Source organism: Stenella coeruleoalba, assembly GCF_951394435.1.
Source record: "Stenella coeruleoalba genome assembly, chromosome: 6".
NCBI lineage: Eukaryota > Metazoa > Chordata > Mammalia > Artiodactyla > Delphinidae > Stenella > Stenella coeruleoalba.
The window spans coordinates 38,053,969-38,081,085 of NC_137151.1; the positions used below are offsets into that span (position 1 = coordinate 38,053,969).

The window sequence follows — 27,117 nt, forward strand, 5'->3', positions numbered from 1 at the left end:
GCTATTTTTATGGACATTAATGTTTGAGAAGCACTAGACAATGCAGCTTTTAACACTTTGGCCTGTTCTTCTCATTCACTGAAATTATCACTGTCTGTGAAGGATAGTGTGAACTAGGAGAAGATGAATTCGTTTCCTAGGATGAGAAAAGTAAATAGGCACGTATGAAAATGTGAAGGAAATAAAATTCCTGACTATTGGTCATCCAGTGCTTGCTTCAGTGTCTCTAGTAATGGGGAGGGCCCTCTTTTTATCTTCCTAATTCTTTTATCTCTCCTTCAACTTCTCACTCAGGGCCAGGCACTTTGGTGATGACCAGTGAGGACCGATGGATTGTTCAAATGGTGGAGAAACTAATAAAAATTAAACCAGAAAATATAAATTGTTTTTGAGTATTTACCAATATGTCTTAATGTCTTTTTTTTGTTAGCTTAAACAATAGACATATTTTTCACAGTTCTGGAGACTAGAATAATAGAATATTTTAAAGTGATGGCATAGCTGGTTATATCAGACCTGGGTGAGGTTCCACATTTGAGAAACTTCGATTAAGAGAAGGTCAGCCTAGGACATTGGATTACATTGGAGATGAGGAGAGTGATAAATAATGTCCCACTAAAATTTAATGACTATGTCCTATGCATCTAGCAATTGGCTAATTGTTATTCACGTGTTGTTTATTCTAACAAAATCCCATAAGTGGTATTATATTAATTTGTTTTAGGATGTCCAAAGATGTTAGTAAATTAGTAGGTTAGTAGATTTGTCCAAGGTCAGTAAGCTAGAGAATGTTAAAACCAGTATATAGGAAGTATATACTTTTAATTTGAGAAACTTTTTTTATTGTACTTTGAGTACTACCTGAGTAAACTTTCTATTTCAAAAATTTATGTAAAAATGTACAGAACTGTATAAAGTGAAGTATTTAAATGCACTTCTGTTTTTCCTCCATTTTTAAAATAAATAGGACATTATTATTCATTCAACAAATACTTATAGATGCCTCCCACATTCCAAGCACTCTTGTAGGATGTCTTGGTTCTTGTACAAAACAAAACTTGCTTTGAAGACTTTTGCATATCTCTTCTATTTCTGTGTCTATGTCTGTGTCTCTCCCTCCATCTCTGTCTCTGTCTCCACCTGTTTCTCTCTGTGCATACCTTATTTTGTTTAATGGCTTCATAATATTTCATAAATATATGTACTCTAATTTAATTAATTACTGATGAAAATTTAGATGGATTCCAGGATACAGTTTTTAAACCTCTCTATGTAAATATCTTTTTCACACATATGAGAATTTTATAAGGTAAATTCATAGAACTGAAAGTATGGAATCAAATGGTTTGCATTTAAAATGTATGAAAAATACCAAATTGCCTTCCCAAAATATTTCATCAGTCGACATTCCTATCAACACTGTGGTAGAGTTCCCATTTCCCTTCATCCTTACAAAAACAGGTTGTATCAGTCTTTTAAATTTTGCCAGTCTGAAGTGTGAAAAATGATGTCAGTGCATTAATTTACATTTTCCCGATTCCTTCTTATGCAACCTCATCTTTTCAAACATAAAAAGTTTGTCGAGTGAACTGTAGTATAGATGATGCAGTGCAGAAACCAATTATATTCTTTTTTTCCCTGCCAACCTTCAAAACTACTGCTTGGAATCATTCTTTTCTGCCCCTGGATCAAATCAGGGGTAGGTGTCATAGCTTTTCTCAGTCATTTCAGTCATCAGAACATTCTCATCTCAGTAGTGTGAGAAATTCTATGCAGTGTAAGATCAAAACTAATTCTTGTGGTTCATTTTGAAACTACTCCTCTCTCCCAGCTGGTAAACTTCAGTGGTGAAAAGAGACATATTTTGTGAACTCATTTTTTCATTCTCTCTTCCCTACTCTCCACCTACTTTTCTAACCCTTTGAGGACTGGGCTTAGTGAGAGAAAGTGTTAGGAAAAAGAACACAGTCGTGTGGTCCTGGGAGAGTTATAATTTCTGGCGTGTGCCCTCTTGGTAGCAGGTATAAAGTTGTTGTTTTTTCTCTGTGAGAGGCTTTTTTCATATCCTTGATATTTCCCTGTGAGGGATCCCTGCTCCAGCTTCTAGAACCCCAGTGACACATTTTTTTTTCCAGGTATTGGGTTTCCAGTGGTCCACATTTGTGCTGGAGCCCTTTTGTAGCTTCAAATAGTTTTCAAATAGTAGGATGCCTCCTTTAAATAAAATTTTATTAAAGCTTATCAGACATATAGGAAAGTACATACTTAATGTACGTCAGGATTTTCCCCGAAGTGAATATATCCACATATTCACCCCTCAGATCACAAAATAGAACCTTTTCAGCTGAGCAAGAAGACTGCTTTGTGCCCTTTCCCACCCAGCAACCATCGGTCCTCAAAGTAATCACTGCCTTGACTTATAAACAGCTTGCCTGTTTATCTCTAATAACACTTCTGATCTTAGTGCCTACTTTATTTCATTTAGTGTAGGGTCACCAGCTCTCTTTTGGTTACTATTTGCATTACACATCTTTCTCTAGACTTTAACTTTCAACCTTCTGTACCCCTATATTCAACGTGTATCTTTATAAAGTAACATATAGTCATATTTTTAATAGTCTTGCCATTTTTGTCTTTCAATTATAGTATTCAGAATGTTACTTTGTAATGTAGTTGTCTATCTACTGAGCTTAAATCTATCCTACTGTTAGCTTAAAATTTCCCTCCTCTCTTATGTCTTTCCTTCTCTTTTCTGTTTTTTGGATTACTCAGTTAATTTGTTATTCCATTTACTCTTCTATTATGTCATTAGTTTTATATTCTTTGACTACTATTGTTTTGCTAGTTACCTTTGAGATTACAGCAGGCATAAACTTTACTCCTTCAAGTGTTTTATAAATTACTACCTCTTAGGCGTTCTGAATAATGCAACTATCTTAAAGCACTTTAATTCCATTCAAGCCCTCCTGCCTTGTGGTTTTGGTTTCATAGATTTTAATTCTATTTCACATCCCTCAGTATATTATTATTTAATGGAATTAATATTTACTTGTACTTACCCACATATTCACCATTTTTCTTAAGCAGTTACATCATTCTTTCCTAAATTCCCATGCTCGGCCAAGTATCATCTTCCTTCTGCCTGAAAGAATCCTTTTTGTCCTTTCTTCTTCTTTTTTTTTTTTTTTTTAGTTGCATTGGCTGGCAAGAAAATTTATTTGGCTCCCATTCAGGCTTTAGCAAAGTCATTTTATTGTTTTTGGCTTCCATCATGTTTTTTAAGAAGTCAGCTTTTAGTTGTAAAGTTGTGTCTTTCAAGGTAAATGTATTTTCTTTTATTTTTCCTTGGTTTTGTGTAGTTTTAATATGATATGTTTAGTATAGTTTGCTTTGTTTGTCTCCTCCTTGGAGTGCATGATGCTTTTTGAATCTGTGGCTTGATATCTTTTATCATTTCTACAAATTCTTAGCTATTGTATTTTCCAATATTCTTACCATTCTCTAGAATTTTAATGAGACGCCAATGATATCTATGTAAGATCCTTTCGTCTTGTCTTATAGACTTTAAGAGTTTTAACCTCTTTCTATATTCCATATTATTTCTTCTTTGTGCTTCAATCTGGATATTTTCCATTGGTCTGTCCTCTAGAGCATTAATTCTCTTTACAGATGTTAATTAATCCCGTCAACTGCATTTTTAATTTCAGTCAAATATTTTTCACTTCTAATATAACCAATATTTTCTTATAGTTCTCATTTCTTTGGAAAAAGTCTTTATATTATTACCATCTCTTTGGTTAAACATATTAATCATTCTTGAGGTCCATATCTGATAGCTGAAACATCTGAATCACCTGAAGAGCTCTTTCTATTTTCTGGTTTTGTCTCATTCTGTCTTTTGACGTACTTGCTATTTTCTGGATTGAATGTCAGGCGTTATAAATTAGTAACTATAAAGGATCTAAATTGTGCTTTATTCCGTCAGAGAATATTTTCTGTATTTCTTAATAGGTAGTTAGATCAGGATCACATTTCATTAATACAAGCAGTGATAAAGTATATTTGGAGTTAGTTTTCAACCTCTGTAAACACTTTTCTATTTCTAGATTGATTTTATTCTTAGAGGGTCATCCTTAAGTGAGCCCAACTGAAAACCTGAGATTTTCACAAGGGTCTTTCCATCTTGGATCTTTATTCAATTTTTGTCTCTTCACCAGGTGAGATTGCCCGTAAATCTGCTTAACTTCGCATCCTCTTAGCTGCTTCTTCAGCTTCTTTGCCTCTCAACCTGAGCTGCCTAAGAATCAGTGATGTGTTGAGGAGAAAGAGGATCAGACTGTTGGGATTCCTTATCTGCACTTGGCTTCACTTCTGGATCATGCACTTACAAGTCCTGATTTGTTGGTATCTCTGAACTCCATTTTTTGTTTTTCTTGCTCATAGTACTTCTAAAAGGTCTGCAAAGATTTTCCTACCCTAAAACATCTGCTTCTCTCTGCCTTCCACTCTCTCTCTCTTTTCACCTCTTAGTCTTTCTTCCTTCATTGCTGATAGAGGTGAAAAGTAGCCTGGAATGTATGGTCGACTTCAGTGAGTTTCTTTTCTATTTGCAATCTCAGCACCTCACATTTATGCTGACTTTATATTTCTTTGATGCATTTGATCAGGTGATTTTTGTATTTTGTTCAGCTTTTCTAGTTATTTTTTAATTTACTTTTTATTGAAGTATAGTTGATTTACAATGTGTTGATTTCTGATGTACAGCAAAATGATTCAGTTATACACATATATACATTCTTTTTTATATTCTTTTTCATTATGGTTTATCCCAAGATATTGAATATAGTTCCCTGTGCTGTACAGTAGGACCTTGTTGTTTATCCATTCTATGTGTAATAGTTTGCATCTACTAACCCCAAACTCCCAGTCCATCCTTCCCCAACCCCCTACCCTTTGATAACCACAAATCTGTTGTCTATCGGTGAGTCTGTTCCTCTTTTGTAGCTAGCTCTATTTGCGCCATATTTTAGATTGCACATATAAGTGATATAATATTGTATTTGTCTTTCTCTGACTTACTTCATTTAGTATGATAATCTCTAGTTGCATCTATGTTGCTGCAAATGGCATTATTTTGTTCTTTTTTATGGCTGAGTAGTATTCCATTGTGTGTGTGTGTGTGTGTGTGTGTGTGTGTGTGTGTGTATACCACATCTTCTTTATCCATTCATCTGTCCATGGACATTTTAGGTTTCCATGTCTTGGCTATTGTGAATAGTGCTACTATAAACATAAGGGTGCATGTATCTTTTTGAATTATAGTTTTGTTCAGCTATATGCCCAGGAGTGGGATTGCTGGATCACATGGTAATTCTATTTTTAGTTTTCTGAGGAAACTCCATACTGTTTTCCATAGTGGCTTCACCAACTTACATCCCCACCAACGGTGTAGGAAGGTTCCCTTTTCTCCACACCTTCTCCAGCATTTGTTATTTGTAGGCTTTTTAATGATGGCCATTCTGACCAGTGTGAGGTGGTATCTCATTGTAGTTTTGATTTGCATTTCTCTAATAATTAGTGATGTTAAGCATCTTTTCATGTTCCTACTGGCCATCTGTATGTCTTCTTTGGAGAAATGTCTGTTTAGATCTTCTGCCCATTTTTCAGATGAGTTGTTTGTTTTTTTGTTGTTCAGTTGTATGAGCTGTTTGTGTATTTTGGAAATTAAGCCCTTGTCCGTCGCATCGTTTGCCAGTATCTTCTCCCGTTCAGTTCTAGTTATTCTTGATGAGTTTAATGGTCTACTACTAATCTAGCCTAACTGAAAGCATATAGGTTTACTTTTAAGATAATCCCAGTCTGATTCTCTCCCCCATGATCTATTTCTGTTGAACTCTGGAAGACCCCCAACCTATCTGAGGTAAAAATAAGACACGCTGTCCAGATACATTTCCCCTAAGGCCTCTTCAGACTCATGTCTCATGTCGAGTGGAGACAGGTGCTTGGCTACTGTGGCAGAACACATTTTTGGCTGGCACCTTTACAGATCTCTTTATAGCAGTTGTGTTTAGAATGAGGAATACTTAACACGTATTGTTTGGTCTTAATTTAATGAGTTTCTCTGAAAAATTTGAGACAGAAAAGCTATATTTACCATTCTGTTGCATATTTGTTGGCTGTTTTAAATTCTTCTCTTTGAATTACCCAGTCATATCCTCTAGCCATTTTCTTCTGCTGTCTTTTTTTCCTATCTTTAAAATTGGTTTTGGTATGTTTTTATTTAATCTTAAATATTTTCCAAGTTTGTGTTTTAAGTTTGCCCCTTATTTTTAACTTTATAATTTTTTTTTGGTGTGAAGTAGAAGTCTAAATTTTGTTATTTTTCAAATGTGTCCCATTTGCACAAAGTCACATGTAAATAGTTTATCCTTTCACAATCATATAAAGTCTCTCCTTTATCTTAAAAGGTATTCAGTTCATTTCTTAGATTTTCAAAGGAGTTAATAGCATCTCAAATAGTGAGATCCTTGTCTTTTTTCAATATTTATATTTCTTATCTTATTCTCTTTCATTTTATTTACCACACTAAACACAGAGTGGAAATGTTAAATAGTAGTAGTACTTAATACATATTCTTAAATTTTTCTTCTTTTTAATCACAATCATAATAAATTAGGAGTTTGGGATTAACATATACACAGTATTATATATAAAATAGATAGTCAACAGGACCTACTGTATAGCACAGGGAGCTCTACTCAATATTCTGTAATAACCTAAATGGGAAAAGAATCTGAAAAAGAATGGATATATGTATATGTATAACTGAACCACTTTGCCCTACACCTGAAGCTAACACAATATTTTAAATTAGCTATACCCCAATATAAAATAAAAATTAAATTTTAAAAAATTATAATGGTCTCGTACCTTTCCTTTTCGTTATGTCTCTAATATGCCAATGTTAAGGTTGATATTTACTGTGGTTTTTGGTGGATGTTTGTTAAATAAGGATGTTCCCATTTATTCCTATCTTAGTATGGTTATTTAGTGAGGAATAGATATTTGCATCTATGAAGATAATGATTTTTTTCTTTTAATGTCTAAATGCAGTGAATTAATTTGTTAAGTCATTTTATGTTAAATAAGCCTTGAAATTCTTAGGAACTCATTGGTATGATTTTCAATTTTAAGTTTTTATATTTGTGTTTAGAACTAATAGCAGTATATATATATATATTTGTGCTATATATGTGTTTGGCTTCTTTTGGCATCATAGTAGAAAGTTCACAGATTATGCTGGAATGCCTTCCATCTTTTTACTCCTTATTCTCTAAAGTGGTTTGTATAAAAAATGAGTAATCTTTTTGTTAGAAAAACACAATAAAACTCATTCAGCTTAATGCCGATATGAGGGATGGATTTTTATCTGTATCTCCATTTTCCTCCAGGTGTATTGTATTTTTTCATATTTTCTTTCTCTTCCCTAGGCAGTTTTGGTAATTTTTACTCTTCTAGGAAATCACACATTTGATCTGGATTTGAAGATGTGTGAGCACCTTTAGCAATTCCACAGGGTCAGACAATTGAAAGCACTCATGAAACTTCACAGGGTTTTCTATACACTTACTTTTCTTTCCATCTCATTTCCCTTACTACTTATTTGGTCACATGGAATTTTATTTCCCAGTTATTACTTCTTCGCATTATTCATCAAGAATTATTTCAACATAAATTTATTAGAAGACTCATTTTTTCCACTAAAAGCTCTAGTGTTTTCTACTTTTTATTACCTTGAATCCATAATTTATATGTTTGTGTATATTCTCTAGCAATTTCTTTACACACAGTCTTTGTATCTTATAAAATGTTCTTACTTTTTCCTCCTATTTGTATGTTCACTTGAGTATAGGATTGCTATGTGAGGATCTTTTTTGTTGTTGTTAGAGTTTTCAAGATGTTGCTCCCTTGTGTTCTAGCACCCAGTGTTGATAATAAAAATGTTTGATACCAATTTGATTTTCTTTATTTAATCTCTGAAAACTTTCTAGGCTTTCTTTTTCCTTCATGATTTGAAATTTCACCATAGTGTTTTTTTTCTTTGGGGAATAAAGATTCTGCTTGTTGAGATTGATCTTTCTAGGTCTAAGTGATGATTTTGGAATACTTGTTATCTATCTATATCTATCTATTTTGATTTCCAGATCCTAGTAGGTCTAGCGGTACAGTTTGCAGCAAAGTGTCTCTGCCAGTTGTCAGTGGCAGATCAAGCATGCATGAAAAGCATGTGGGGACTTCCCAACCTTCCTGTGGTCAGTTGTTGTCATAGACACTACCCTGCCTCTCCATCTTAACTCTCACTGCTCCAGCCTAAGGACAAAGGCTAGTGCTGCCTTCTGAATATCACAAGTGGAAGGGGCAAGGCTACCTGGCCTAGCTGCTTCAAATGCAGTCCCCTAATTAATCATCGTGACAGATTTCTCAGCAACTCTTTCTTCTTCTGGTATTAACTTTACACATTCTGAGTTAAGAAGTCCCTGAGCCTCCCCTATTTACATAAAATATTGTTAAGCATTCTAATCATGGTTTTCTGAAGTGTTTGTTTTTTCATGGGTTATATCTTTCCACAATTCTTCAAGAACTTTCTGTTCTGGTGATGGCTCTCTCTGTTGTTAACCCTCCTCTTATTGATTTTCTTCTGTTTTTATGATTCAGCATGTTATTTCATGGTATTTGTAAGTACAGGCTGGCTTTGAAATCAATGTTTAAAAGGTGAAAGTTATATTAAATACCAGAACATGACAGAGGGGAGCAGCAAATAAATAAGGTATGGAAACTATGTGATTATATTTCTTCTGTGTCGGAAATTGAAGGGGAGGCTAAGCCTGTCCACTATTAAGTTTGCCTTTCCATTATCTTACTTTATTTTTAGCTGTTTTAGCAAAGATACTTGTTTGATCTCATCCACATTGCAACATTTAATATGAGCACAGTCTCTGGAGGCAAAATCTTGATTATAAGATTACTGGTGAAAAACATGTTTTGAAGTGCTTTTACTTACTCTGACAATCAGTATGGTTTTATCTTCTCTAAAAAATTACTGAATTCACAATACTAAAAGTCTACTAAGGCATTCGTTGTATCAGTAAACTGTAAACAGTACAAAGCAATCTGCCCAAGAGTGCTTCTTTCCCAAAGGACTACACATTTCTTTTGTATTTAAGTCCAATAATGTTTTCTTTTTAAAAAAAAAAAAAAAAAAAAAGCCTGGCTTAAAAAAACCCAAAAAAGCAGTAACCTTTTGGGTTTTTATTTTTGCTAGCTTCTGGCGCAATTAGCATGTTGTGAAAATCAAACAGCATTACCTCTAATAGAATTTTAGTTGCTTTCCATCTGGTTGTCAAAAATAACAATAGTGACCTGTAGCACTAAGCAAGATTAGGCTAGAGGCCATGAAGAATTTGTTTTAGGTAAATGGTTCTTGATCTCTGAAAGAAATAGCATATCATCTAGATGCCTTTAAATATTGTAGAATTGTCTGAATGTTTTTAAGGAGAATTGGTGTTTCAGTTATGTTTGGTTTAAGTAACAAAGAAACCTGTTTTACACTGTCTTAAGCTAAAGGACAGAGGTAGGGCGGGTTCCACATTCTCTTGGATATGCCCTACACCATGTACTATACAGAAGTACTAAAACTTGTGTATAGATTGCTATGATGATTCCAGATATCATACAGGCACAACAATGCCTAGAGAAGTCATCTCTTCTTGTGTCACGTTCCTAGAAGCCCCCCAAAAGTCTAACTTTACTGCCTCATTAGCCAGCATTAGAATCCCTGAGATGGCATCATGTTCTCTTGACCTATATGTCCTTGTGGAGGTGGGTGACTGTGAATTTAATTAAGTAAGAGGAAGGGGATAGAATGAATATTGGGTCAGCAACGCAATATAATATCTTAGTAGGAAGGAAACAAACTGGATTTGGAATTTGGAATTTTTAAAAAATGTTTTTTAACTAAAAAATTTTTAAGTGGTTATATTAAGGAAAAGGTAATTGTTGTAATCTAATAAAATCTAACAAGCAGTTAATAATGAAGATGAGAATTAGACACTTTTTTTTTTGCCAATGATGTATTTTAAATAGCATGGCTTATAAAATTAAATAATGATGGTAAAATATTGGTGAGCAAGGTAAAGCATGAATATAATAAATACTATCATATAACTTTTCCATTTTTTTGCCTCCTAGATACATAAAACAAATGTTATATAATTTATAAGTTTTTATAAGTTGAAGCACTTTCACTTTTTTATCATTTACTTTCTGAATATGCTCTATATCCTTGAGTAACATGATTGCATTTGGGATCAAATATGTCTGTTTAGGGAAAATAGTTTGTGAAATATTTTAAAATGCAAGTATATTTTTGATTTAAAAAACAAAACATAACTGGAGAGAGAAATAATCTTTCTTCTAATTTTCAAAGAATTAATAATTTCATAGGATACTTGAAGTGTAATCATACTTGATAAATACCTAGGAATTTTATCTAGTTTTACAGAAGTTTTGGAAAATCTGGAATAAGTCATCTCAAAAATCTATATCTCTATAGTTCTGTGATTCTCGCTTCATTTACTAAACAAAGGATGCCTATTGTTTTGGAAAGCATGACATTTAGAAACAGAAACTTGCTCCCAGCTAAATTTGGTCTCAAATGTAAAAATGTGCATACTATACTCTACAATTGAGTGTCTTCCAAACTCTACCAGATACTCAATTTTACTACTCTGAGATTTACAGTAGGCACACTCTTGGAAAATGATCGTGGGTATTTAGTTTCATGCAGGATAGGCTTTATGGAGGCTGGTCTTTTCTCATACAATCTTAATATGTATGTTTTGATTAATATCAATTTTAATGGAATCCAGTGAAGCCTGGAGGAGGTCTGTGATCATGAGGAGACAGTGGGGATGTGCTCTCAGTGCTGCTGTAAGCAAAGCCTAGGGCTAGACTTCGGCAAAAATGTTAAAATAATACCATGTTTGTCTTTGGTGATAAACATCCAAATTGAGTTGCATCTCCATGTCAAATCATCTTGAGAGGCGTATTGGTAATTTTACCACTGTGATTTGAAGATAACCAGCAGTAGCGTAACATCATGATTCGAGTGTCAGTAATTTACAGGATTAGGAGAGTGTCATAGTGAAGATTTGTTTCAAAACACAGACCTTTTAACACCTGAGACGTTGCACCTTAGACTGACTGTTTCTGGCAAATGAGAGCATATAATCTACCAGAATACTCCTTAAGTGTATTGTTTTATATAAATCCACGAAGAACGGCGTCTCAAAATGATGTTTATTTTTTCCTAGTTGTTTGAGATGACCTTAGTTGCTTTGAACTCCACCCAGATATAAGGCATTACAATAACTTTCAGATTTATTTCCAAGAAATTCCCATGATGGTAAAGAAGCTGTCCCTAGCATAGTCCCTAGTAAGTACTCACTAAATATTTTTTGAACTTAGAAAAAAGAATCTCCACTTAAGTCACCTTTAACACAAAATGAGAGAAAAGAAGCTGTCAAAAGATCCAAAGGAAAATGAGACACATTATGAGGATGCTCCCTTTAGCAGTGAAAATATGTTTAGTTTATACAGAATATCTTTATACAGAAACGGATGGAGTGAGAGTTCAGGGCTCCTAGAAATTGTTGAGGACAGATAAATGCATGAAAGGATGGAAAAAAATGAATGGAAATTTTAAAATATAGTTTTGAAAGCAGTTATAATATTCTAAAAATAATTCTGATTGCATTTATTTCTCAAATCTAAATTGTGGTTTACAAAATTTAGTGTAAGAAAGAGTAAACTGGGGAATTAGGTGAAAATGCTTATTTCTTGGGTTGTGATATATTCTCATTTATTCTGATCCAATGAGTCAGAGTTTGGCGGAATGTCTACATTTTTAACAAGCACCCTTGGTGATTCTGAGGCAGGTTGTATGCTGACCTATTTTAAGACTGAGAGACAATGGTCTACATGTAGGAATTAGGGAGAAAGAATTGGATTTTTCATGTATGGGAATTGTTAATTTTATGTACTCTGAAGATGTATAGGAAGGAAAAGTTGACAAAACGTAAGGTACCACTTCAAGAGAAAATTTCGAAATAAAATTTCGTCTATGTTGTGGCCTGAATGTTTATGTTCCCCCCAAATTCACATGGTGAAGCTTTCTTGTTTTAGTAACTCAGTGGACACATGGATGCAGATGATAACATCTGGGTAGCTGAGGGTCAAGTTAGACTTTCTGGAAAAACAGTGGTGGCTCTTCAGTCAAGTCAAACACTTTGGCACATGGGTTTTCTGGGTAGGTGACAAGGACCACATCTAGGCCAAGACTACTTCATCCATCTCAGAGTTACACAAATGCTTAACACGATTAGAAGTTAAAACCACAGTATACTCAGAAATGAACAAAGTTTTTATCATTCTCAACTGTCCCAGGACAAAACAGTGGGATCTATTGTCACTGTTGACCTGAGCATTGTAGAATTTGGGTCAAGTTTTCAGGTTTTTTTTAAATGGGGGTCGAATTTTCAGGTATTTCTGAAAATCAGGCTAAGAGCCCCTAAATCATTTGTAGGGCTTATTCTGCATAGTAAGAATAAGAAATTTGGGATAGAATGTGCTAATTATTTTACATTTTGTAAACTATATCATTTATGTGGAAAATGGTCATTTTTGTCTTTGGCTTCAATTCAATTTTTTAAATGTTTATTAAGTACCCAGTATGTGAAAAGTACTGTGTTTGCAGCTCTAGGGGATGCAGATACAATTTCAGACTATCTCATGGAGTAGATACACTCAAATACCGTTTACTCTGATAAAATCAGACTGGAAATTGTACTCTATATGAGTAAAAACAGCAAGTTAAGACATCTGAGGAGCATTCTTCAGTTGAAGTGATTCTTTCAAGTGTGAAAGTGATAAATAATTTTGGAGAAGGTAACCTGCTATATTACTGAAATCTTTACACTTTAAGCACATCGTTTTTCATTTCAGCATTGTTAGAGAATAAGGTTTTGTGCATACATAAATTTTCCAGACAACTGTTGCTTACCTCCTCAAACACCAATTCCATTTTCAAGCATGATTTTTAAAATTTACTTAAAAAGTAAAATAGAATAACATAAAAAATGAAAACAAAATTGTTAAAATCTCACTGCTGGGACTTCTAGCTTTAGCTTTGACATAAAAAGCTTGAAACTTGTTACTCTTACTTTCACAACAAGAAAAAGGCAGACATACTGAAAATCAAGACCCATGTGAGAACCGAGGTCACAGGGCATCTGCCACCCTGAAATCTGGAGAAATAGATGCATTCAGAGAGAGAGAGAGAGAGAAAGATAGGGAGAGAGAGACCAAGATTTACTTACCTGGATCAGAATTTACTGGAGCCATAAGCTGGTTGGAACATGTAAATGATAATATTGGTGAATTCCCAGAAGCTTAGTGCAGACTAGTGTTAGAATGACATTCTCTTAGGAGCTGAATCTTAGGAGGGTCTGTACACTCTCATGAGTTTTTCTTCCAGGAACCCTATAGGGTTCTTTCCATGAAGATCTGAGAAAAATCCCCTCATGGCTCTGGCAGGGGAAAGAGAAGAGTAAGAAAGACTTATTCTCCAGTTAAGACATTGACAAAACTCAATTCTGACACCTTATCCCAGCTGAAGAAAGGCAATCCCTCCCCACTTCAGCCCCCTCTGGCTTTCCTGTCTCCACTTTCCCAGCAAGATAAATGTAAGTCCTCACACTAAAGGATTATTTAACTCAGTTCCTATTACCTGATACAACATGTCCAGCTTTCAACAGAAAATTACAAGACATGTTAAAAGACAAGAAAATGCTCACTTTGAAGAGACAAAGATTTCTTCGGAACCAGACTTAGATATCACACAGATGTTGGAATTATCAAGCGGGGAATTGAAAATAACTATAATTAACATGTTAAGTGATGTATTCGAAAAAGTATACAACATACAAGGATGGGTAATGTAAAGGAGAGATGGAAACTCTTCTTGGGAAGATACCTACCTTTTATCACCTAATTTTTTTCTGTCCCCCAGGGCTCATCTCACCTGTTCTATGTAGAAGATGTGTCTGATTAAGAAAGTTTTTCTTCTGCCTTTAGCCTGAGAGCAAATACTACTTTTAGATGCTTTGATGATCAGTCCAACTACTCTTTAGTGTTTTAATCAACTACCCTACAATGGCTTTGTGAGACCCACTCTGTTTCCACAACCTGTTTTCTATGACGATGTTCTTTTCTTCTGCTTTTCAGTGGTCTCCTCTGTTACAGGTATAGAGCTTCTGTGTTTTCTTACAAACTTCCTCTTTATCTTGCAACTATTTCTCAGTGTTTCTGCTCCACTGATCCTTCTGAAAACTGCCCAGTTCTCCAGTGCTTTGGGAGATGTGTTTTTCTTCTGGATATGTCTTTTGTTATTTTTAAGTGAGTCTTTAGAAAAAGCAAAAGCATAAATATGTGTGTCTGGTTAATCATATAGAACCAGAAGTAAAAGTATATTTGCAGTACTTTTTAGCAAGAATCTCAGCCTCATTAACCAAAAAATAAAAATAAATAAAAAGTATTTCTGTACAAAAATGATCAGAAGGAGTGAATAAGACCTGTAAAGGAAATTCATTAGGGTTTTCGGGTAAGAGCAAGGAGAACCACATAGCAGAGGAAAAGTTTATGTTGTGTCATAAGAGGAGGGTAGAAGATAGTGGTGAGACTGTATGATGAAACAAAGAAAGACTCTTCATGAGAGTGGCATTTAAAATCATCCTTGAAGGTGGGTTAACAACTCCTCCTGGTTTACCTGGGACTGTCTCCATTTTAGCACTGAAATTCCCACATTCCAGAAACACTCTTAGTCCCAGGCATGCTGGAAAGATTGGTCATCCTACTAGGGAATGCATTTTTGAGAACCAATACACATGGGAAGGAAAGCTTAGGTCTTACTTGCATGAAGAGTAAGGACTGTGCTAGAAATGTAGTTTGGAGTAAGAGAATGAGAGTTAATGTTAAGTGTTAGGTTCTTAGTTTGGAATTTATTCTATGAGCTAAAAATATTAACATAGTAAATGTTTGAATTTGATTTTGCATTACTTATGGGCATAATTTCTTTTAAGGACACCATCCAAATATATAGTGTTATGAAGTCCCTTATGAGATAAACTGGCCCTTGGTAGAGTCCCAGGGGAGGGTGATCTTTGAACTGTGGTTGTGATTTTATCTGGGTATGATCGTGTCCTGAGGGGAACAAAAGCTCTGTCTTAGGTTGGGCTTCTATAACAAAACTATCATAGACTGGATGGCACAAACAACAAACATTTGTTTCTCACAGCTCTGGAGGCTGGAAAGTCTAAGATCAAGGCACTGGCAGATCTGGTGTTTGGTGAGGACCCTCTTCCTAGTTTGCAAACTGTATCTTCACATCTTCACAGAGCAGAGAGAAAGAGACACAGAGAGAGAGAGAGAGAGAGAGAGGGAACAAACTCTCCGAATTATAAGGGCACTAATCCCATGTATGAAGGCTTCACCCTCACGACCTCATCTAAACCTAATTTCCTCCCAAAGGCCTCATTTCCCAATACCCTCACACTGGGAGTTAGAATTTCAATGCATGAATTTGAAGGGCCTACAAATATTCAGCCTATAACAGGTTCTTAATGGCTTAATGTGAAAATGATGGTAATTGGAAAAATAATTATTAATTGTGATTAGGTTATCAGATTACTCAATTTTTGAAGCTGTAGTTCATAAAAGGCTCATCCTTCTTAGGAATTAGGTCCCTTCGGTAAACCAAATAACAAATCAGAAAATTGCTTGCTTAACACACATTTATTCTTCAATAAAATTTTTTTTAAATACCATATTTATTGGAGCTATAATCACATATACTTGGGGGAAGATTAAAAATATGTTTTTTACATGTTTGGACCCGAAAACTTACTTTTCCCCACTGCATGGATGCTACTAGCCCTACCACACAAATTTATTTTCTAAAATCAAACTTCTCCTTTAGTTATTAACCAGCTCACGGAATTCATTTATTAAACTGTTTGTTAACCTTCACCTGTGATTTCCATATTTCCACCACACAGTGACAACTGTGTGACACTTCTACAATATTCAATAGCTCAACATTCAATAATAGCCCATCTTGTGTTTGCCTCTGAGAATGCCTCTGGATTGTTAATTTCATGCATAGTGTATGGATCTCCGTCACAAGTTCTAAAGGTGTTCCCCTTCTAACCTTGCTGGTTATGCCTGTTCCTAGTTGTCTACTGTATCTGTTTTACTTTAAAGGCAAGACTGTTCATTTTCCACAAGTACCCTAAAAATCACCATTTCATTCAATCCAGGTGATCCAAAACTGATCTGTTTGAGTCATTTCTTGAGTTGAAACAACAAATAACTTGATAAAATTAAACTGTGATATGACTGAGTAGACATTCAAAATAGTGAACAGTCCTTCTAGATTTGTGGGTAAAGACAGCCTAAAACATGAGAAAATTAATATCTTGAATTTCCAAAATCTTTACTGTGTATAATACTTATAACAAACTATGGTGTATGCATTTTAAGTTGTCTCACTACAACTTCCTAGCTATAAAATAATGCAATATGATTTTGTGGGTTTCAGCTGAAAAGGGAATTAAAGTAAAAGGTACTGTAATGAAGACAAATCTGGTGAATTTGAGCCTAAGTCTCTCTTTTCAAGTGCTGATATGGGATGAGAAAAGTGCTTTTCAATAAAAATTGAAGGTCAAAAATTAAACTTAGTTGGGTTCGACTATTTATGTACAAAGAAAATAAATTTCAAATATTTGGTTTAGACTATTTTTCCACTTCAGTTTTGCTACTAAATAACTCTAACTTGGATAGCTCACATAGTTTTCTTTCTACCATGTAAGTTGGAAGTATGGATTCATAATTCTTTAGTATTTCTATTTTTAAATACATAATATATTTCCCTTTGTTGACATAACTTGTTTTCCTATTAGTTAGGATAAAGTGGAGTAAGAGCAAGTAAGGTCAGGATGTGTTCAGACTAGGAGTAGGGTCAGGGCTATGGGGAAGGTACAGCTACAGCTGCCAACATGCTCAAGATCATGATTTGGAATGAGTGGTGTTTTGTGTATAAAGAGGATGTACAGTTGCCATGAGTTAAAAGGATGAAATTAAGGGCAAAATGTTGTGTTTCATGTTTAAGTTTTTAAGTTTAAATAGTAAAGAGAAGAGAGAAAGTCAGTGTATGTAGATCAGGGTCATTCTTTCATTTAACTAGTATATACTCAGTGTTAGACACTGTGGTGACTTTGGCAGTTTTCACTGATGGCTTACTGATTTTTCTTGTCATGCTTCCTCTTTTTCAGTAATCATGAGCCTCTTCTATTTCTCTCCCCATGTTCTCTGACGACTGTTTTTGTTATTTCCTGCCCTCCTAATTTTCACTCTCTTTGAATATAACTTTTCTTCCACGCTTCCTCAGTTTTCTTCTCTTTTCTTTTAGGTTCTCTCCTTTGATACCTTACCCACTCCCATATTTCAGTAATCAGCCTCCATCAGTCTCATTTCCATATTCTAGTTTCTATCATTAACACCCAGATCAGGGTTCCCAAATCCATGCTAGAAGAACCAATGGCATTTTTCAAGCAACAGAATTTGGTGTCACAGCCTTCATCCAAGTTGTGCAACTTTCTAGCTTTGTTTCTTGCTTTATTTCCTGGAATATGTTTTCACCACTTGTAAGATGGAGTCCTTTACCTCCCTTAAGTGATTTTTTTTTTGCAAGGAAAACATGTACATAAGTGTAAAACGATTACTGCTTTTTAAATGTACAGCTGTTGCTGTGTACCACATAAAGATAACCTCTATGAAGATGTTCTCCATTGCCTTAACTAGAGATGAACCCACAGTCTTAAGTTCATCTTAACTAGAGATGAACCCACAGTCAGCTGTGCTCTGTCTTGTATTTTAGTGATGTTTACACTTGCTTTATCTCCACCCTAACCCACTCCCTGACTAAAAGTTCTAGGAAAGGCAGGAACTCATTAATGTATCTCTTTAGTGCTTGAAACAATGTCTAGCAAGTCAGAGGCTTTAATTAGTTTAATTCCAACTTTAATTAGTTGTTCAATTAAAATTGACAACCGGCTTTCATGTTTGAGAAAGAAAAAAAAGAAAAACACAGATTCTATCAAACTCATCATGTGTTAACAAAATGAGATGCATTCACGTTTTTCAGAGAAATATATGTTTCTGAGGATGGATGAGAATTAAACCTGTGCTTGGCTTGAAGGTCTGCAGGTGGCTGTACCTGCCTTGGCTGTTAATGCTCAAATTTGTGATGCCAGAGGAGGTGTTACTCCTCATTGCCAAGCATTAGGTAAGCAAACCTACACTTTCTGTCAATCATACATGGCATGCATTGTGTGTGCCTGCTGCCTCTTGAAGCTCTATTAAAAGAATATAACACCAGACAGGAACTGTCAAAGATTTAGTCTACTTGCATCCGCCTCTTTCTGCATCCTAGTTGAATCACAGACTGATGAGAGACACTGGCAGGCAGACAGCACACAAGAGGGGAAAAACCAGTAGCTATCACTCATGAATTGTATTTTATTTCTGTTCTGAAAGATTTGAGTTCCATATTTTGAATTTCCACATTCTAGCTGTATACCACATAAGCAAATTTGTGTTAGGAAAAGGAATATGTAGATATTTTAATATTCAGGATGCTAGCAGTGAGGTTTTTTTTGTTTTGTTTTTGAAATTTGACTTTGTTTAGTGACACTGTATGTTTCCTTGTTCTGTTGTGAATCAATTTATTCTCTTTTTAATAGATATGGATAATGACAAAGGCATATACTCACAATGTCCACCAGCTCTTCAGCTATTATGTTAAATCTTAACTGTTTATGATCTAAGAAAGATTTAGTGTGAAAATTTAAGAAGTAAAACCAGAAAATGAAAACAAAATGAATATACCTCGGTTTGTATGAAGGGATGCCTCTTTCCTGCCATGTCACTCTGGGTTCTTCATGTGAATCTTTAAATAAGAGACTTTGACCAATATAGAGATCAAAAGGTTCAAATGTCAATTTTCAAAAGATGCAGCTATTCTCGAGTGATCATATATATTATTGTTATATTGAAAAAACAGGCAATTTGTCATTAAATTGTGTTTTAGTGAAGTCAAACTTTATTTTACCGAAGCTTAGAGACACTGCTTTATTTAGAGTTAACACAATACAGAGAGAAATGCAGGTGCCACAGTATAATAGATCCTAAAGTCCATCCCATTCAGACGTCTTAAGATTTTGGTACATGTTGGATCATCAATTCAGTTAAACATTCTGATAACTCCTGAATTGTCAATATTTTACACTGTTAATTTAAGACAGATAAGAATGCTTTAGCTTTCTGAAATGTCAATAGTGGCATGGACAATCTGTTTTAAAAATATGTTATTTACAAATATGTTTTTTCACGTGGAATTAAATTACACTCTCTTGTGAATGTGAGACATGGGGGACCCAAATTATATGATTGAGAATAATGATTTGGAAAATTTTATAGATGCTATTACTTAACTGTATTGTGTGTTAGAAAAAAAAACGTTCGCATTTCTTCTGTACAGTGTGTCTTATTCTAGTTACATCTCTGAAATCATAATTTCTTTCTACAGAAACCATTAGTCCTACGAATCAAAGAACATTCAGATGAGTGAAGCACTTATGACACCGTGATAGCTACTTTTATGTGTCAGCTTGAGTGGATCAAGGGATGCTTAAGTATCTGGTTAAACATTATTTCTGGGTGTATTTCTACGGATGTTTCCAGAGGAGATTAGCAATTCAGTTGGTAGGCTGAATAAAGTGCATTGCCCTCTCCAGTGTGAGTGGGCATCATTCAATCTGTTGCGAACTGGAAGAGAACAAAGAGGTGGGGAAGTGGAAGTTTTGCCCTCTCTCTGCCTGACTGCTAGAACTGAGACATTAATCTTCCTTCTGCCCTCAGTGTTCCTGGTTCTCAGACCTTCAGACTCACACTGGAATCTACACCATCAGCTCTGACCTTCAAACTACACCACTGGCCTTGCCTGGGCCTCTAGCTTGTGGATGATCGACAGTGGGACTTCTCAGCCTCTATAATCATGTAAGCCAATACCTTATAATAAATCTCTTCTCTCTCTCCCTGTACATATCCTATTGGCACTGTTTCTTTGGAAAACTGACTAATATAGGTGTATTCATACAATAGAATACTATGTAACTATACAAAATCATGGTGCTTTTTTTTCTTTTTTTAGGTAAGAAGTGGATTTATTTAGAGAGAAACACACTCCATAGACAGAGTGTGGGCCATCTCAGAAGGCGAGAGGCCCCAGAATACGGGGTGGTTAGTTTTTATGGGCTGGGTAATTTCAGCCAATGAATGGGACGATTTTCCAACTATTTTGGGGAAGGAGCGGAGATTTCCAGGAACTGGGCCACCACCTCCTTTTTTTTTTTTTTTTTTTTTTTTGCAGTACGTGGGCCTCTCACTGTTGTGGCCTCTCCCGTTGCGGAGCACAGGCTCCGGACGCGCAGGCTCAGCGGCCATGGTTCACGGGCCCAGCCGCTCCGCGGCATGTGGGATCTTCCCGGACCAGGGCACGAACCCGTGTCCCCCTGCATTGGCAGGCGGACTCTCAACCACTGCCCCACCAGGGAAGCCCTACTTTTTGATTTTTGATGGTTGGCCTTGGAACTGTCGGGTGTGTCGCTTAGCTTATGTTAATGTGTTACAATGAGCATATAGTGACGCTCAAGGTCCACTGGAAGTCAGATCTTCTGCCATCTTGGACCTAGTTGGTTCTAATCAGTTTTTGTCATGTCCTACGGCTATCTCATTCTTTGAAAGGTTGTGCCCTGCCCCCTCCCCTCCTGTTTCATTCCCCCCTCAGATTTTACTACCATATGGGAGACAGAGGAGAGATGGTTCATCTTCTGTAACTGCTTCAAAGCTGAGTAGGGGCGTCGACCCTGCATGGTGCATTTTTAAAAAGTATTTTCTAGATAAAGATTCAGAAAATATTAATTAGTGTCTGCTGTCTTTCCTTCAGGTGAGATTACTTCTCACTTGCTTTATAGATTTTCCTTGTGAGCCCACATTCAGCAGAGCCTACTCTCCTCTGTGGGAGTGTTGTGTGCTCCACATTGTAGAACCTTCCCTGCCGAGTTTAACTCTTGCTTTTGCTCTGGGACCCAGGGGTTCATTGTTTCAGGACAGAGTTTACATTAATTTCATAGTTGGGATCCCTTCCTCATGTCAATAGGAAGTATTTGATTCCATAGCCATCGACCATCGAGTGTATAAATTTAACAATTCCCTGTCACTTCCCCAAGCAAGGTAGCCAAAGTCTTGGAGCCCATCTTTTAGGAAGAAGCCTGACTTTCCAGGTTCCTTCCCTTCTGGCATGAGGGGATTTCATTTTTCTTTTCTTTTTCTTTGTTTGCTGTTTGCTTGTTTGTTGTGCTATAGAACTTGTATTAATATTGTTACTTTTATTACTGTTTAACTATTTTTTCTAGGATTCATCCTCTTTGAGAAAGAGGAAGGTGGGTCCTTGTTACTTCAGAATTGGAAGCATTAAACTAAGTTTCAAGGATACAATCCATACTCTACTTTAAATCAGATCATTCTAAACATTCCTCCATGATGGTGAAAAATTCTTTATCTGTTTTTATGTCATGAGGTACCACATAAATATACAGAAACACTATTTTATGTCTTACATAAAATATAGATGTCTTAGCATCTATAACTATGCAACACCTGAAAAGTAGACATTATTTTCCATATTTCACAAGTAAGATGATTAAAATTTAGAAAAGCTAAGAAACTTGCCCACAGTCACTCAGCTAGAGACTGACAGGTGCACTTTGAAACCTGAAACTCTTTGATTCCAAACACTCTGAGCTTTCCACTGGGTCTTGCTGCTGCCAATAAAATCAATCCAACTACTGAGCTTTCTGTGATGAGGCAATTAGTCATGAATACCTTTTCTATATTACATACAATGTAAGGGACTCCAGTAACATCCTTGATTTATGACAATAAAAATTACAGAATTAGGGCTTCCCTGGTGGCGCAGTGGTTGAGAGTTCGCCTGCCAATGCAGGGGACACGGGTTCGTGCCCCGGTCTGGGAAGATCCCACATGCCGCGGAGCGGCTAGGCCCGTGAGCCATGGCCACTGAGCCTGCGCGTCCAGAGCCTGTGCTCCGCAACGGGAGAGGCCACAACAGTGAGAGGCCTGCGTACCGCAAAAAAAAAAAAAAAAAATTACAGAATTAATTCTGCATGCTTGCTTACAGAGGGGTGGTTAAGAGAACTAACTCTTGAATCAAATGTCTGGGACTCTAAACCTAATCAAATGTCTGGGGCTCAAAAACTTAGTGTGACCATGAACAAGTTACTTAACCTCTCTGAGCCTCAGTTTGCTTATCCACAAGATGAAGATCAAGTAATATTTCCTTGATTAGTTTGGTGATACAAATTAGCAAATACGTATAAAGCACTTAGAATAATATCTGATACTTAGTAAGGAGCTTAATACATGTTAGTGTTATTCAAATGATCCATATGGAAATATCTTGCATCAGTTGGTCTATAATTGACAAAATATTTAGTATTTAATCTGGCAACAAAATTCTCAAATTTGTGAAATGCAGTTTGTTTACCTTTTTCTAAGTGGGTCTGTTAATTAAAGTCCTTTCTAATTAGCAGCTGTGCTTTTTTATAGCAAAACATTTTTTATACCTTCAATTTGTGAAAAGCTAAGAGGCATATGACAGTTTTAATGAGATTCCTGTCTACTTGAATGAAATACAAATTTTTTTATTATTTTTCTAAAATTAAAGTTCCCATTAGAATTTTAGTGCCTCTGTTTTACCGTTTTCATTACTGACATCAGCACTGAACCTCTTACTGGTGATTTAAATTTATGTTGAAATGCCATGAATACATAAATATACCTAATAACAACACTGTATGAAATATACTCTGAAATTCAAAGCCAGAGAAGTTAGTAATAATTTATGTACTTCTATGAAGAACACTTAAATCTTATTATTAACTTCTTAAAAAGTAATCTCTTGTAACATTTCAGTGACCTGTCTCCTTAACATTTCTTTTTAATTTAACTAAAGACTCTTCTTTATGGGGATGGTATTAATTAATCCCAGTAAGATGAAAATGGGGTTTCTGTTTTATTTTTTTCACAGTCAGTGCCATCTGAAGATTTCTGTACTGAAGATTTTCCCATCAAGTGGACATAGACTCAGGAATTTCAGCTTTTCGTCTACAGATATTGGGTCCTTCCCCATTCAAAGTGCTACAGTACCTATTGCAAGGTGAGAGGAGTAAACGAGCTGAGAGTGAGGGGTAAGTGGAGGATGCTGGAGTCTCAAACATTTGGCAAAGATTTAGAAAAGTATTGTAGGGGATTAGCTAGGTGGTTAACAAGATATGGATAAAAGGATATATTAAAGTTCAAGACAGATGCTCAAATAGTTTACTTCAGCAAGACTTAGCCACCTAAGGCTGACTTAATAGAGGGGCCAAAAGTGTCTCCATAATGTTTCTAAAATTGCTGACTGTGGGAACAAGGCTGCTCAGGGAAGAAATGAATTAAAAAGGAAACAAAAAGCTAGGAACGTAGGAAAGGTTTTCAGCCTATAGCTCTCTAAGAGATAAGCGGATGGGGGGGGTGTATCAGATTGAGTAAAAATGGGGGCAGTGACCCAGGAGGTTATAGATAAGTAGAAGAAGTTTAGAGCTAGAGAATTTTAGATATCAGATATTTTCAGAGAAAAAGATAGATTCCATATGTACCTTGATGATCAGTAAGTGAGGTAGATTACAGATAAAATATTATCTTCAGGCAATGATTGCCTGGTTTCTTCATTTGTTCATCCATGCATTTAATTAGACACCAAATATTTATTGACTCTAGAAGTAGATCCACTATTAAAAGATGGGCAAACGACCTGAAGAGCCATTTTGCCAAAGAAGATATACAGATGCCCAGCAGGTACATAAAAAAGTGCTCAGGGCTTCCCTGGTGGCGCAGTGGTTGAGAGTCTGCCTGCCGATGCAGGGGACACGGGTTCGTGCCCCGGTCCGGGAGGATCCCACATGCCGCAGAGCGGCTGGGCCCGTGAACCATGGCCGCTGAGCCTGCGCGTCTGGAGCCTGTGCTCCGCAACGGGAGAGGCCACAACAGTGAGAGGCCCGCGTACCGCAAAAAAAAAAAAACTGCTCAACATCACTAATCATTAGCGAAACGCAAATCAAAAGCACGATGAGATATCACCTAATTAGAGTTGGCTGGCTTCAAAAAGACAAGAGATAAAAAAATGACAGTGAAAAAGTGGAGAAAAAGGAACCCTTGTGCACTGTTGGTGAGACTCTAAATTGGTGCAGCCACTATGGAAAACAGTATGGAGTTTCCTCAAAAAATTAAAAATAGAACTATGGTATATGATTCAGCAATTCCACTTCTGGGAATATATCCGAAGGAAACAAAAACATTAACTTGAAAATGTATCTGCACCTCATGTTTATATCAGCATAATTTACAATAGCCAAGACATAAGAACAACCTAAGTATCCATCAATGGATGAATGAATAAAGAAGTTATATATTAGAATATATATATAAAATATATATATGTATATGAAGGAAATTCTGCCATTTGCAGCAACATGGATGAAACTAGAGGGCATTATGCTAAGTGAAATAAGTCAGACAGTGAAAAACAAACACAGTACGATCTCACTTATTGGTGGAATCTAAAAATAAATGAAAAAAAAGAAAAGGAAACTCATGAAAAAAAGATCAGAGTTGTGGTTGTCAGAGGTGGGGAATGTGGGAGGGGGAATTGATGGGATGAAGGCAGTCGAAAGGTACCAACATCCAGTTACAAGATAAATAAGTACTAGGGATGTCATGTATAATGGGATAGCTATAGTTAACCCGGCCGTATGATAAATTTGAAAGTTAAGAGAGTAGATACTAAGAGTTCTCATCACAAGGATTTTTTTTTTATTTATATGAGATAATGGATGTTAACTAAGATTATTGTGGTAATCACCTCACAATACACATAACTGAAGTCATTATGCTGTACACCTTAAATTTATCCAGTGCTGCATATAAATTATATCTCAAGAAAAGCAGAAAAATTAAAATAGTAGATAGATAAAAGTGGATCCAGGTTTGTGGGGCCTAAAGCACATGCAATTTTGTGGCCCTTAAGAAAAGAATACAAAAACACAAATATATAATTACAAGTATACAATTCAGTAAGAGCTTTGGAAGGGGCCCATGAAATTCCAAGGACCTGAACTTTAATCTGAACTAATATTTCAGTAAATTCACCCCATATTGAGTGCCTGTATTCTAGGTGCTGTGCCAGAAACAGTAAATACCAGCACAGTCAGACTCAATACTTTACACAAAACCAGGGTTGAAACACATACTCATGGACTTGCATAAACCAAATATTTACCATGTTATTCTAAGAGAAATGATTTTGTTTTCAATGGCAATAATTTATTGAGTATCTTGAGCTCTAGGGGTCTATAGGCCACACATGGGCATCTTTGGAATATCACTTTCTGTTACGTTCTTCATTAATAAAAGGATAGTGATGTTTTGGAGCTCAGGAAATCTTCAGTTATTTTTGCAATACAGCAGTTGAAATCTCTTGATGATCCAATGTCTTTGTTTTATGCAATACTTTCTTTTTATTATCCTCCCCAGAAAGATTAACTCAAGTTTTTCCTTCCATCTTTTCTTTTCCTGTCCACCCCTAAAATGAAATGAATCAGAAGTAATGAGGAAGGGAAAAAAGATAAATACAATCTTTTTTATAAACCATAAACAGTACGGTATTAAATAAACACAATATTTGTGGTGTTATCACTATAACCTCTTTACCATTGCTGTTGAAAAAGAAAATTGTCTCAGATGTAACCTTACTTTATCCAGAAATCTCTATATATCACGTAATATTTTATTAGTGTAGTAACAACAGTACCATTCACAATAGTGGAATAATATTTTGCAGTTACCGAATACATCTCTTCAAGATTAGTGGGCTGACAATAGCCCTGATTTCATTGCTTATTAAAACAGTTAAAATAATAGCTTTCTGATTTGCATAAGTTGCAGATTAATGGTGTTTACTGAGCAGTGGAACTTGTACTTATATTCAGAATCCAATGACAGGAGACATATGAAAGTCGGAGGCATCCCATCCTCCTGTAAACCAGTCACGTTTATTTTTGGCAAAATGATAAAAGCACATTAGCATAGCAACTCAGTCAAGCTTAATGCATAAATAATTAATTGAAAATCCAGGAAGTTCGTGTAAGAATAAAATGAGTACTTTATTAAAGCAAAAGTAACTTTTTAATGACCCATTTAAAACCAAAGACACTTGAAAAACTGGCCAGGAAGTTTATAGCCTTATTAAAACTTATAAAGTTGCTTTGAATATGTAAATAAAAGTTACAGAAAGTGATAATACCATTATAAGCTTCTACAGGAGGAATATGGATAGTTTTCATTTCATCGTTTTCCTCCGTCCCTTACTCCCTTCCTTCTCTCTGTCTATCTAACTATCTATCTATCTATCTGTCTATCCATCTATCCATCCATCCATTTTTGTCATCATCATCATCTACCTAATCTATCTACTTAATCTTTTTCTATAATAAAAGACAGCATTCATCCTTTAATGTAGACAGTTCTAGAGAAGGTCTGCTCTCTGTTCTTGAATACACCACCAGGGGAAGATGAACAAAGAGTATCTGTAGTCACAACAGTCTGCATTTCTTTCTAAGGCTGTTTCCCTGCCCCCCTTTCTAAGGCTGTTTCCCCGCCCCCCATTCATAATGAATGAACTTAGGGACTTGCATCAGATTCATTATCATTTGTATTTTATCCTAAAGGAAGAACTGAAAACCCTTTGACAGAGATCAGTATGCA

At 35.6% G+C, this 27,117-nt stretch overlaps 1 long non-coding RNA gene across 7 annotated transcripts in view; it reads left to right on the top strand.

Annotated features, from left to right (window-relative positions):
- LOC307188316 overlaps positions 1-27,117 on the top strand; it is a 530,117-nt gene that overhangs the window by 186,594 nt on the left and 316,406 nt on the right. For all 7 annotated transcript variants that reach the window (XR_013828886.1, XR_013828887.1, XR_013828888.1 and 4 more), the window contains 2 exons: positions 20,095-20,232; positions 23,345-23,473. This is a non-coding gene — a long non-coding RNA (uncharacterized lncRNA). The remainder of the gene's footprint in view (positions 1-20,094; positions 20,233-23,344; positions 23,474-27,117) is intronic.